General features: G+C 43.0%; 1 protein-coding gene across 1 annotated transcript in view; it reads left to right on the plus strand.

Annotated features, from left to right (window-relative positions):
- The first annotated feature begins 1,557 nt into the window (after positions 1 to 1,557).
- Positions 1,558 to 13,413, plus strand: part of Delta (neurogenic locus protein delta) — a 61,976-nt gene continuing 50,120 nt past the window's right edge. The window contains exon 1 of the mRNA XM_067356792.1: positions 1,558 to 1,876. The gene's annotated coding sequence lies outside the window, so the exon portion shown is untranslated. The remainder of the gene's footprint in view (positions 1,877 to 13,413) is intronic.

Below are 13,413 nucleotides of genomic sequence, written 5' to 3' on the forward strand. Positions count from 1 at the left end.
CTACCGCGGATTTCACCCCGCGGTGCCTTCTGGGTCGACAGAAGGTCTCCACCATCTTCCTCCTACCCACGTTTCGTTGTGCTCCTCACGCCCTTCGTCGGAAGCGGGCGAGGAACACGGACGCAAGGGCTGGGAAAGGGTAGAGCGAAAAGGAGCTTCACAAATCTCGCGTCATGCCAGGAACATCGGGGATCGGCGCACCCCTTTCCTTTTCTTAACCCCGGGAGAGTTATTTTCGACGCCAGACGGCGCGCGGCAAGAGGGTGCCGGAGAATCCTGGCAATCCTTACCATCCGGGAAGAGAAACGCCGTCTTACCATCTTTTTCCCCCCTTTGAAATCCTACACAACTCTTCTTTCTCTCTTAATTTCTGAGATATTTGTCTGGAGCATTTGAAACGGGGACGTCCTGTATATAAATTTTATTTTTTGCTTCGCCGCTTTCAGCATCAATCTCACTAAATTTTTTAGAATGCATTTCTACAATATTTTCTTTAATGCGCTTTTTTCTCAAGATCTCTCTCTCTCTCTCTCTCTCTTACACTGTCGTTTTCCAAGTTTTCGTTTCTTAATGCTGACTTATTAGGAAATTTATTACATCAAATTGGTTGGATGAAGCTCTTACAGCGATCGGAATCGATGGACTTGATTTCGGATTTCCGCGTCATGAATTCCCAACATCACGTTTAGTACACGCAAAAAACTACTTCGGGAGCATCTGTTGCATCGTCCATCAAGCACTACCACCATCATCGCCACTGACACCAACCACCAGAAGGCACCGTCACTACCACCGGCCCTGACAACCACCAGGTGCTACTCACCTTCCGTGTCTCTCTCCCCATCTTCGAAAAAAAGAGGAAGAGAAAACCTTCTTCCCTCCCTCTAGGGGCCGCGGTTTTCTCTCTCTCTCTCTCTCTCTTTCTCTCTCTTCTACTTCGGCTTTATTCCCCGAGATTTCCACCATCTGCACCTTCACGTTTCCTCCTCGTCCTTTCCGCTGCTCCTGCACGATCCTTCTCTCCGTTGCGCGCACGCAGAAGGCGTGTTCCTTCGTCCCCACTTTTGAGCAGAATCCTCGACGTCCTCTCGTCCTCTTCGTCATCGTCGTCGTCGTCTTCGTCGTGGCCACCTTCTGCTCGACACGCGGTCGACGTATTGTCGGCGTATCACGTCGCCACCACGTGCTTTTCGCGTACACACACTAATTCGAAACTTAACGATAAGCAGGCGGAATTAGCCGAAATGTTTGGTCAAAAGGTTTTTCATCTTTTCACTGTCAACAAAATGATCAGATTTAATTAAGCTCAAGCAATTCTGTTTAGAATAGATTTTTATATATATATTGACATAAAAAAATGTATTTGTCTGTTTAAGAGCACTTTGAAATGAAAAATTTTATCGAACACTTTAGAAAAAAATTTACAAAAAGCCATGGTATTGATTTCGACTTTAAAAGGCTTAAATTGCCATGTTCAGTGCAAAGCGAATGGTTTCCTGTCGCTATCAATGCCTTCCCGATTTCACTTTTATTCATATTATTATATTTTGAACCATGCTATTTCTTCTCAAGCAACTTGCTTCTTATTTTTTTTTTTTTTTGCGCCATATGGCATTGTGAACGTTTACACGAAATTTTTCGAGAGTTTATGTCGAAAAGGCACTGTCGTTTAGCGATATAACTGCAACAGTGGTCCTAAAGTGTCGCCTAAAATATATATTATAGTTGATTTTTTTCGTTTTAGGACGACGACAGAGCTGTTTGCAACATGTGGACAAAGTGCGTTAATGGGACGTACTGTTGTGGTCGAAGGAAAGGTGACAGGGGGAAAAGAGAGGGAGCGCCAGCTCGCATTCTTCTGAGACCCGGAGAACAGGTATGTGGCTCATTGTGATTATGGCCAAATGAAGTGAGATGTGTAGATATGCCCTCAGCGCGAAACTCCGGATGCATATAATTATGTAATTATTTCCAGTTATGCAAGCAATCGAAAAGAAATTTAAGATTCTTCTTTTGGCACTCTTTTTCCGACAAAAATATTTCATTTAAATCAATCAAATTAAGACTGAGCAGCTGTGGACAATATATATGTATTTGGTACAAACTTATTGCTACTGAATAATTATTGCTACTTTTATAAATTCTAATTGGAAATTGGAAATTTCGATAAATTCCGATAAATTTCCGTAAATTTTTTTAACCATCTCAAGACAATGAATGAATTAGAGACTGAAAATCGACGAAATTGATACTCAAGATAAAAATTTGCAAACAAAAGGATTAAAATTCCATCACCAGAGATACAAACTTCGAAAAACTTGTTATCGGCCTTCGTGTGTGTGTGTTTATAAAACTTTTCTTATTTCGTCCAAAAACCATCACATTACGTGAACGATCATTGTGAACTCCTTATTATATTTACCGGTAAGTTAAAAAGTTTCCACTTTCACAGCTGCTCCGTTTGTACCATTGGAAAGTTGTTTATACTCTCGCTCGCGCGTATCCCCACCTTGCGAAATGTATTAGCACTGGAGATGGACGAGCCCGGGCGAAACCTGGGGAGAGAAACAGTTCTCCAGGACCGGCGGCAGAAAACTCGCGCGCGATCACGCGACTTTCGTAACAGTAGCATGTCTACAGTCTACGCAGGTAATGCAACCGCGTCTCCCAGATATTTTCGTAGCGTGCACATGTGGGCGCTGAAAGTGGAAGGAGATTTCGGGGAAAATATGTAAGTCGCGCGCGATGCGATATAATTTTAGAAATCCCTCGCCACGATGCCGACGATGTATTTATCATCTTTTATCGTAACGCAATCTTGAAAGTGAATATTTTCAGCAACGCTAGAAAGAAATGCAATTATATTTTAGTTTGTTTATTCGCCTAAAAGAGTGGGATAATATATAGTAAAAAACGTATCGTTGTTTACAATATTAATTATATTGTTTCGATAATTAAAAAAGAGAATTCTTTGGATAAAATACAAAATTAGCGAAGCAAGAATTATGTTGAAGATAATTGCTCGCGAAATGCTTGCGGCGCGAGCGTCTATCGAGAAATCGATTCCTTTCAGTAAACAGAAGTTATGCCCGGGCTTTCTAACGAGCGCAATGTTTTGGCTGAGCCAAAACTTTCGTTTCTCAACGGCAATTAACCGTCCCGTATGTTACACGCAATTGATGAGAATTTCATTGTCCTGTTTTTTTTTCTCGATCTTCCGCACGAAAGAGAACACCGGATGCAGCGAGATTTTTATTTTCGACAGCCATCGTGAGATCGGAAATGCACAAACGGTATTTTACTTTTGACAAGTCTCCTCCTTCGTCTTCATAAGGTTTTAAAAAATCTTTTCAAGTCTACAGCTGAATGATTACGCATTGAAAATTGAATCTTACATTTTCAATCACTGACGTACGTTTAATTAAATTTATTTATCAATTAAAATTACTTAAAGTATAAATTACTGCTCAAAAATAGTTATATTAATAATTTATATTGCAAAAATGAAAAGAAGTTATATTACAAAAGCTTGAGAACTATTGTTTCCTAGCATAAATCATGCATGAAACGATATTACAAGCTAGAGTTACTGCGCTTTTCTTATCACCCCGTTCGTAATTGCAACAAGCGCCGATAACGAAGACGAAGGAGAGAAAAGATGCAGTCTGCTCATGGGTCCAGATTGCACCAGCATCCGCAGCAAACGGCAGCGTCCCACGGTTTTCGAGGTTCAGCGGGGTTAAAAGGAATTACATTATCGTGAAGCGTTTGGGCGTGGGAGCGGGGAGTTCTGCGAAAGGATCCTGCGCCGCTTGATGCACCCGCGGCACCCGCTGCATTCGCGATTGCCTTCTTGCATGCTCCCACATACGGATATACGCCGCACTTTAGCGACACATATATATTTCATCTAAATGCATTAAAAAAATTCTCACTCTTCTTAGTTTCTGTCTCTTCCAAAAGCTTAGAGCTTTTCTTAAAATTTAATTATTCTTTAATATGTCAGAAACACATAAAGTAACATTTTCAAGATTTTCTAGATTTTTTAACCGTGAGTTCTATAAGAAAATTAATTATCAAGTTTTTATATTTTCTTTTTTTCAAAAAAGGGAATAAGATGTTTCCGAAATCCTTAGCGCTCTCGCGTTTATGTGCGCGTGTGTGTGCTCCACCAAATTTATATTCCAAGCCAGATTGTGCTCTTTCACGGACACCGGTCTCCTAAAGGAACAGATGAGCCGGTTCACTCGCAGGTAGCTCGTACGTATGCAGCAGGTGAGCATCGAGCGGCGATCTTGCGCGCGAATTCGCGTGTGTAATGCCCGTGTACGGAGTGCTTATAAATATTTTTCATTTCAATTCCTCGCGATCGCGCGCGTGCGTATACGAATAAGGAAGTAATAACGAGTAATAAAGCGATCACATTCTCGGGAGGCGATCGTATTCTCGCTAATAACAGAATAAGCGATGCGCAATGCAGTGAAATTGTATTGCGACAATGATAATGACGACAATGCTAGTTGCCAGTAGAACAGAAGTAAAGATTATATTTTTATGACAGAATACTGGGATGTGTTGATCAAACTACGCCCGATAAAAAAGTAGATACATTTATTTCAATCCGAAATTACTTATCGCACAAACCAGTGTAAAAATTTACTTGCACAATGATAAATTGGATGTTATTTAAGTTGTAAATTTGTGGACACAATGAGAGCATGGGAGAATCCATGTCACGGCGAGTGACATAAAACCGTCAGTGACATTCGTCCGGTGAATTTAATTTCATTCGAAATCGTTCTTCCCTCGCTTTGATGGAGAAGAAACTTTTCTTCCCGCACGGTGTAGGAGAAGAGGGTGTTCGTCGACACGTGATTATAAAATGGGCCCGGTTTAGAGACGCACACGTACTTGACGCACATGCACGCTCGCGCGCTCGTTTGCGATTCACGTTTTCATCTGTTGCGTAGCGTAGCGCGTGTAGTTCACTCACACGGCGAGGCGATCGAGATACACGTGGTGCGCGTGTATACATACACGCTCGCGCGCGAGTCAGGTAGTAAGGTGGGTAGGTGATAGGGTAGGGTAGGTGCATACGCGCAGCGTGGGAAGGTCCGGCAGCTGAGCGAGCTGAAGGGGCCCCAAAAAGCGAGCGGCTGCAGCTTCTTCTTCTTCTTGCCCCGTGTAGCCGCCGCTGGCTTCTGCCGATCGGTCTTTCCGTGGGAGCCCGTTCCCTTCGACGCCCTAGACGCCGGTGGCTTCCCTTCGCTAGGACTCCTACGCTAAACACAGAGCGATGCTCTAGGAGCGGAAAAAATTGTGGACAAACGACAGATTGTTGAAATTGACGCTCTAATTGCTAGACCTAGACTGATCGATGTGCTTCCATCGCTTGACTGTTTCGAGTCTCGTGATCAAGTTGTCGATAGAACAAATTATTCAATTTTTTTTTTTTTAGCACGACTGTGAGAAACTCAATTTGTAATTCGAATTCCGACTCGATATCCGGACGAGAAACAAAGAGTTAATCTAGGAACGTTATTTGAGCAAAAAGACGCGAGCGATGATGACGACGACAATCATGGCGACATCCTGTCCCGCGAGATGAAAGACCGTGCATTCGGTGAAGGTCTCATTATTAATTGTTCAAGTTCCTGTTCAAACAGAGAGATTAAATCCGGGGGGAACTAATCCGGCACGTAAAAGTCTCATTGTGCGTATACGCGCGTACGCGTATCCCTCCTCCCTATGCACGTGTCCGCGTCCGCACGCTCACACGTGACAGCGACGCGATCTTACATTCGAATGCGGGACAGGAAGCTCCTGCCTCCCTCGTTCTTAGGCTTCGCATATCCACCACGGACTGTTCCGCTCTCCCTCCTTCCTTCCTCCTCCCATGCCCTTCTGCACTCTCGTTCACTCTCGAGGGCCCGAAAAGAGACGCGCGCAACAAAAATAATAAAAAGTGCTTCCTTCCGTTCCGTCTGTACATCTCGCATCTGGCCTTGAGCCCCGGCTCTCTCAATCTTTCTTCTTCGATATATTTAATTTTTTTCCGCGATCCCCTTTCTCGGTCCATTTGTCGATGTATTTTTATCAGGTCACGCTACTTCATCCTTCCCATTAAATAATTAAGTGAATATTGCACTCCCGTTGACATAAATAATTTCTTTAGGTTAGATAATTTGTATCTTTTCACAAAACGTTGTTTTAAACATTAGGCGTTAAATTATTCAATCATTTTCTGCATTGTTATACAATAATAATCGCTTTTTTTCTTTTGTCGTCTAAATTATGCTGCAATTTTTCACATCTTTAAAATTCATACTACTCGTCCCATTTTCTGATACTCCAGTCGAATATCTGGTGGTTTTTATTTTCTAAACACCTTCTGGTGTGCGCAACCACCGGCTGTCGAGGAATCTCTTTCATTATTCTGCCAGCTACCCTTGATTTCTCTTTTTCGCGTCAGGCAGTATCCTTATGGTACAATCTGCGGAACGGGGAGTCTTCAGACAGTGCCTGCCTGCGCAGATTCATGGATCTCGATCGGATGGCGATTACACGCCCCTCGATCTGTGAAAGTTGCTGGGAACGGGCGATATTAAGCTTCGATAAGGGTTTTGATTTAGTAACGATTGCTCGAGAACAATCTTCACGTAACAGATCGATCGGTATCGTAACATCCGCTTCAAATTGCAGCGCATTTGCGATCGGAAAGAAATATAAAGAAATATTCTAAAAGCATACTTCTCTTAGATATTTATTATCTTACTATCTCACAACTTTTAGCTCGTATAAATATAGATTTTTATCTCTATCGATGGTAAATTGGACAAATGGAATATATTCTAATACGCGCATACGAGTGCCAATAATTCATTATTTACTTAAGCAGAAACGTATTCGATGTCACGTAGATTCCAAATCGTTCACTCGAGCGACAACCGCTATTTTGCGTACATTGACAACTTTTCTTTTGAATCTTTCATACATTATCAACCGCGTAAACGCCGCTTACGGTGACGAGAGGAAATCGGACGAGGGCGAAGGGATTTCGGAAACGCGCCTGTAAAGAGGAGCGGCGTGGAAGAGGAAAAGGGAGGGAGGACAATAGGGAGGATATCGCAGTGACGAAGATACATGCGGCTAAATGGCGAGAGAGGGGGGAGGGGGGGAGGGGAACAGCCAGCATGAAAGAGAGAAGGGAGGTCGAGTGGTAGTGGGCGGAAATGGCCCGTACGGGGAGGCTGGAACCACCTTGGCTTCCGCTATATTGAGCGCTGAGGATATACACAACCACCTTGTTCCACTCTCACATGGCACATGTGTGTTGTTACTCGTTGTTCCCTTCTCGGCGTCGTTCTACGAAGAGTGGCTCTGTCGCTTTTTTCTTAAGTCAGGAGAGCGAGAGAGAGAGCGAGAGAGAGAGAGAGAGAGAGAGAGAGCGAAAGAGAGAGAGAGAGAGAGAGAGAGAGAGAGGGGGGGGGGGAGGCGAGAGGGAAGAGTGATTGTGTGAGGGAAGAGTAAGGGGGAGGGACAGAAAAACACTTCTCTATGTCTTCGCTTCCTCTCTTCGTTTCGGGCTCCCTCGACTTCCTACCTTTCTTTCGGTTCTTCTTTGACAATTGAGGAACTTCCGAAATTTCGCGCGCCTATTGAAAGCGAGCGAAGTTCCGTTTATACTTCGCGGTCGAGACGGCGGACCGCGAGAATAAAAGCCGTCGACTTCGCTTCCTTCCGCGCTTCGCTTCTTTTCGGCCCGGTGGCGGCCCTTTGTCAATCCGGCGCTTCTGTGTTTAACCGGAACTTCTCGCTGCGAAACAAAACCGCGCCGTTAAGAGAGGAGTCGTGGACCGAAGTTCTCTCTGTTGTTCGTGCCGCGCTTTGTCGGGGAATAACTTCCTGTTTGCTTCCACTTCCAGCCGTCCCCGTCGTCGCCGACTGTCCAAACGTCGATTTCGATAAACGGCGAATCGATTAATTAATTAAGCGTCGCCGGCCTATCGTCGATTCGATTAGCTTAATTGAGTATCCCACGTATCTTGACGAATGATGGGAGGGCCGCGCGCACGCGATTAATGAAGTACGGTTCGTTACAGCGTGTCAGATGGTCAGTTTCACTAAATGGACTTGAATGCTCGCTAATGAAAGAACAGGCCGGATCACTTCCACGCTTCATCCGTCTCTTCGTCTCCCCAAATAATAGATTTGGCGGATGAACGACGTATCTCGCCATCTGGAATGCCGAATTAATCTCCGGATATAAACATATTTTCAATTTGTTTCGTCAAATTAATACATTTGTCTTAATATAAAATATTTTTCTGACACATTTGAGACTATAATGGTTCTAAGCTGGAATAAAAGTTACGGTCGTGAATAATTCATACGAAATCCTTACTCTTTGCGCCCGAAGGAATTGTTTCGTTCCAAAACGGTGCGACATTCTTTTGCGTACGCGTAAAATATACGCAGTTACCGAAGTAAATGCAAAGGGAAGGGATAAGACAGGCCGTTTACCTCGAAAGACCCGTACTTTGGGAAAGTCGACGCCGTCGGTGGCGCTCGTACGTAATGCTAAGTTTTATATACTCGTGCTTTTACACGCTCGATTTGCATCGCGCTTCATATGCCATGTCCCATTTGAATCTACAAATTTTCACCGCCCACGTTAACACGCAAAACGGATCAGCCAAAGATATTAAGATCATTAAGATCTCAACCATCATATAATATAGATCTAAGATTTCTCTCCTATCTCGTTCCATCTTGGATGGATGAGCTTTCTACAAGTGCTTTACTACAATTCTAACGTGGTTGAACTACTCTTCGGTTAATTATGTTAATTTGCTTCTTATATTGTATTTATTTAATGCGTTGCGGTTTATTGGTTTCTGTAATAATACTGATGAAGGCTTGATGACAGGCTGAAACGTTTGTTTTTAATGTAAATGTTTAATGATTATAAACTAATATACGATAACCTTCGCACGAATATCCGGCTGTTGGCTCTTTACGCTCCTTTTGAATATTATTGATTTTAACAATCATCAGAGCCTGATACATCTATAATTTTCAAAGATATTAATTTGTAGAAAGTAAAGTATTATAAAATTTATTGATCAAGTTGTGCGACAGTAAGAGTGAGAAACGTGCGCGACATAATGTTGACGCGCGCAATTATTTTCTATTGATTCGATTAATTAGAAAAATGCCTCTTTCGTATTCCCGTCATTGGTCAACAGTCGTAGCTTTAATCACTTCGACGACACAGCGGTTCCTCTGTTCGTACAGAGACACCCCGTATGCGCGACGGTGCCATGTCGGTGATTAAGGCGACAGAGCGTACGTATCGGCTGTTTTTACCATAACAATGGACGGTTCGTCAGAACTGTAAGTAAGCGCGCGTACAACCGCATTGTGTTCCCGGGTTCCCACACGCGGCGCGTACGTGACGCGAATTCATCGCGCTAATGGGAGTGCGTAGAACGCGCGTTTAAGCGCCCTTCCGAAGAGACGCCTCCGGCGCAAGATCGCCGCAGTGGTCTCGACATATTGACGAAGATCTTGATTTGTGAGTCGGCGATACGGAATGCCTGTATTTTCTCTTATACCGCAGCTTTTGTTTAAGACTGAAAGAAAAGGTTCCAACTTTTTAAACTCTTGAAACAGTTCAAATCTGAAAAAATGAGCATCGAGACGCGCGGACAATGAAGATGCTCGATGCTCATTTTTCTTGGATTCGAATAATTCAGATAATTTTAAGACTTTTAGTTGAAAAGAATCTCAAATCTGGATTACTAAGATATTTAATATAAAAATTTTTAAAAATTATGAAACAATGCAGAACAACGTTAATTAAATTTTAGAGAAATAATGGTAATTTTAGTCTTGACTTTTCAATTTGGTAAAATTTCGGAAAGATCGAATCTCTATCTGCCTTTCTATCACTGTTTAGTATGTATCCATCGTACTTTCTCGAGAATGCATATATACGAGTAAATGGAAATCAGTTTGTTCGGCGTGTGACCAAATCCATGGAAACAACATGGATTTAAAAAAAAAAAAAAAAGAATAAAAAGGAACTGCGGTTCGTGTTAGCGTTCGCATGCTGCTGCATTTTCGAATGCTTACGCGAGCGATTGCTCACCGTGACTCATCGCTGAAAGGGTTGCTCATTAACATTTACTCTGTGACGAGAAATCACCTATTCTTCGAGTACACCGCCAATTACAGAACACGTCGTATCGAACAAACGAGTAGGTACGAAAGGTGCAACGCTTTATCCCTTTTCAGAAAAGAACCTCATGCGATCGCTTTCGATAACTTCTATTCGCGGGACTAATTAATTTCCAATGAACTTCGAGAACGGCAGCTGCGCATCAGGAAAGCTTTTCATTGCTTCGCTTTCCCCCGTCCCGCTCCTCCCGCTATTTCCCTCTTTTTCTTCGCCTGAGGATGCGTCTCGTTTTAAGAAGAAGCCAGCAGCAGGCTTCTCGGCCGTCCTGCTCCCACCGACGCGCTCTTCTTCGTCTTCTTTTCCCGTTGTACCACTCCCACGGGGCCTTTTAGTCAAAGAAAACCCAAGAACAGATGCTTCTTTCTCGCCGCGCGATTCTCTTCTTTTTCTCGATCCTGCCTCCTCTCTCGCGCACGTTTGGGTAGGCAGCAGGCAGGTAAACGCGAAGGTTGCAGTCAGATGCAAATCGCAAGCTTTTCCACCCTGATTCGCTCCACTCGAGTACCCATCGAAGAGCATTGTCGTCTCTTCTTTGCGACGGGATTTGTCTGCGACGAAGGGAACTCGCGTGAACAGAGACAATGATGTTGTCCTAGCTTTTGTTAGATCGAGAGCAGCGATGCTCGACCTTCTGTCCGATCGCTATCCAAACTTGTCGATCACTAGGACCAGAGAGTTGTATCGATATTTATCATTTCTCATACTGACAACTATAATTATAAATTATCTAATATTAGGAATACATGGCGATAAAAAATTTGCTTAATATAAATAATCCCATAAAGTATTCGTCTACAAATATTACAACTATTATTTTATAACTTTTGATTAATTATCTCACAAAGTTATTGCTAAATAGTCTGTTTATGTATTAAATTTACCCGCAATATGATTGCGCAAAGATAGAAATGTATTTTTCGAAACGCACAATCGAGACGATTTCACAAAATATTCCTCCAAAATTATCTCATTTTTCTGATTACAATTATCAGCTTATCACTTTATCTTACAAAATCATCGATAGCAGTCGATAGCTTTCGAGCGGGGAGTGCGCGATTTATTTGTTTAGGTAGGAGTTTAGAGTGAGAAAGAAGGAATTGACCCGTATCACACGAGCGCAGGGAGGACACCGGCGACGAAGAAAAGGAGGCCTGAGAGAACGGAGAGAAGAGGGAAAGAAAGAGAATCCGCCGGCTCGACGGGAGAAACAGCAGCTGCAACAGCCGATCACGTATCGCGCTGTGCCCGGCGTAGTGGGGGCTCCGGCAGAGTCACTCCGGGAAAGATTATTATCTTGCGCGCCCGCCGCCCTTCGGCAGAGTCCGGGCGCGTGGCACGCGTGCCGTCTCCCTACCATGATGTACCTCGAAGAAGAAGAAGAAGACTCACATGAGAAAATTTGTGCGCACCATCATCGGCGGAGCCGATGACTGACCCGAATTGCGTCGAAGGCGATCCGAAATAAATTTTCTCGATTTTGCATGAAAATGATCTAATTTTGTTAGAAAACAGTTTTTCCATCGTGGTTTCTTTTAATTTTGACTTTTCAATATTGAAAATATCAAATACAGCTTCGGACAATCGGTGAGAACTTTCAGCTTGAAGATATCTGCGAAAGCAAGAGATCAGAAACAAAATATAAAAAATATGTACATTAAAATTATTTTGGTTCGCCTCGCAATTCAAGTCTCTCCGCAAAATCAGAGCAAGACGATTTATTAATGTTTCTCGAGAAATCTGGATGGCCTTCACGTGGACTGCGCCCTGGCTCGCTCTGTCGAGATTGAAAATTCGGGCGATATCGCTTGCGCGAGACAATCTGGAACATTCTGTATTGACAGCTGCGATGAGATCGCGATTAAGCAACCGAGACTGGGCGTCTTCTGGGTCTTTCCAGGTGGAATCGAAATACGTGCGTCCACTTACGCCCCGAGGGACTAACCGACTGGCCTCTCCCGGTGCTGCAGTCGACCCTCGATGAATCTTTACCAATCGGTCGGAAACCGCACAATAGTATTAAGTGGATTACGAGCCATTACGTGAATCACGACGCGCCCATATTAAGTCGCTGTAAATCGGGTTCTCGCATTTTTCGTCACGTAGCTCTTTCTCACGGCGATAATTGGAAAGCACTATTTGAGAAGATTATTTCGTCGACTTGATAAATCACTTACTAATGAAACACGCTTTGCTTACACAAAAAATATGATTTTAATCATAAACAATTCATAAAATTTCTTCCATTTAAACAAATATAATTCGGTCCATGCGATAAAATACAATTTCGTCTCATTTAAAATTATATTTTTAACTGTATTCTTTTTTTAGTATTTTTAATAACTTTTTTTCTTCAAACGGGAAATGAATCGAGTTAGTTTGCTGTTAAAATTTTTTTCTACTTTTAAACTTTCCAACTTTATTAACTATCGGTCTTAATAATCGTTTTTGAAGCAGTCTTCCGAGAAAACTTTGCACGGCGACAGGTGGATTCGCGCGATTTCATGCCAGTATAGCGAGCGCAGCGATGTTCGGCGTATCGCCGGCGCGGCGAGAAGCGTTGTTTTATGACGCCAAGATAGAAACCGGAAAGAAGAAACGAGCGGGAAACGCACGCTCTTTTTCTTTCTTTGCGGAGATTTTTGGTCGGGCGGATATATTTGTGGTTTGCATGAGCAGCAAAGTTCTCACACAGCCGGAAAGGTAGTCGTGGCGCGTCATACGTTTGTTTGACTCGCAAGCACTTGGCTTATAATCCTTTTCCGTGTTTACTTTCCCAGCTCAGCTTTCCGTTGGTATCCGACGAGTTTTATCGGGTGTATTCGGCATCCTGCCAGAGCGTGCATTGCACCGTAAGGGATCATCAATTTGAAATTCGAGCCAAACTTTTGCCTGCTGTGATTTCAGCAGCGATAATTGCACATTTTATTAACATAACGTATTGTATGCTTACTTTTCGAACAAGTTTCTATCTTCGTGCGATCGCAAGGGAATTCGCGAGGGAATTAAATGAAATTCAACCATTAATCATGCGATCATAAAATTTTCGAATAGATCTTTTGGAAAATAATTTTTCTCCGCGATAAAGAGAAAAAAAATTTCGCGAGAAGGTATAATAATCAGAATTTTTGTATAATTTTTGCTGAGTAATATTGTAATATTCGGACACTGAT

Source organism: Linepithema humile, chromosome 6, assembly GCF_040581485.1.
Source record: "Linepithema humile isolate Giens D197 chromosome 6, Lhum_UNIL_v1.0, whole genome shotgun sequence".
Taxonomy (NCBI): domain Eukaryota; kingdom Metazoa; phylum Arthropoda; class Insecta; order Hymenoptera; family Formicidae; genus Linepithema; species Linepithema humile.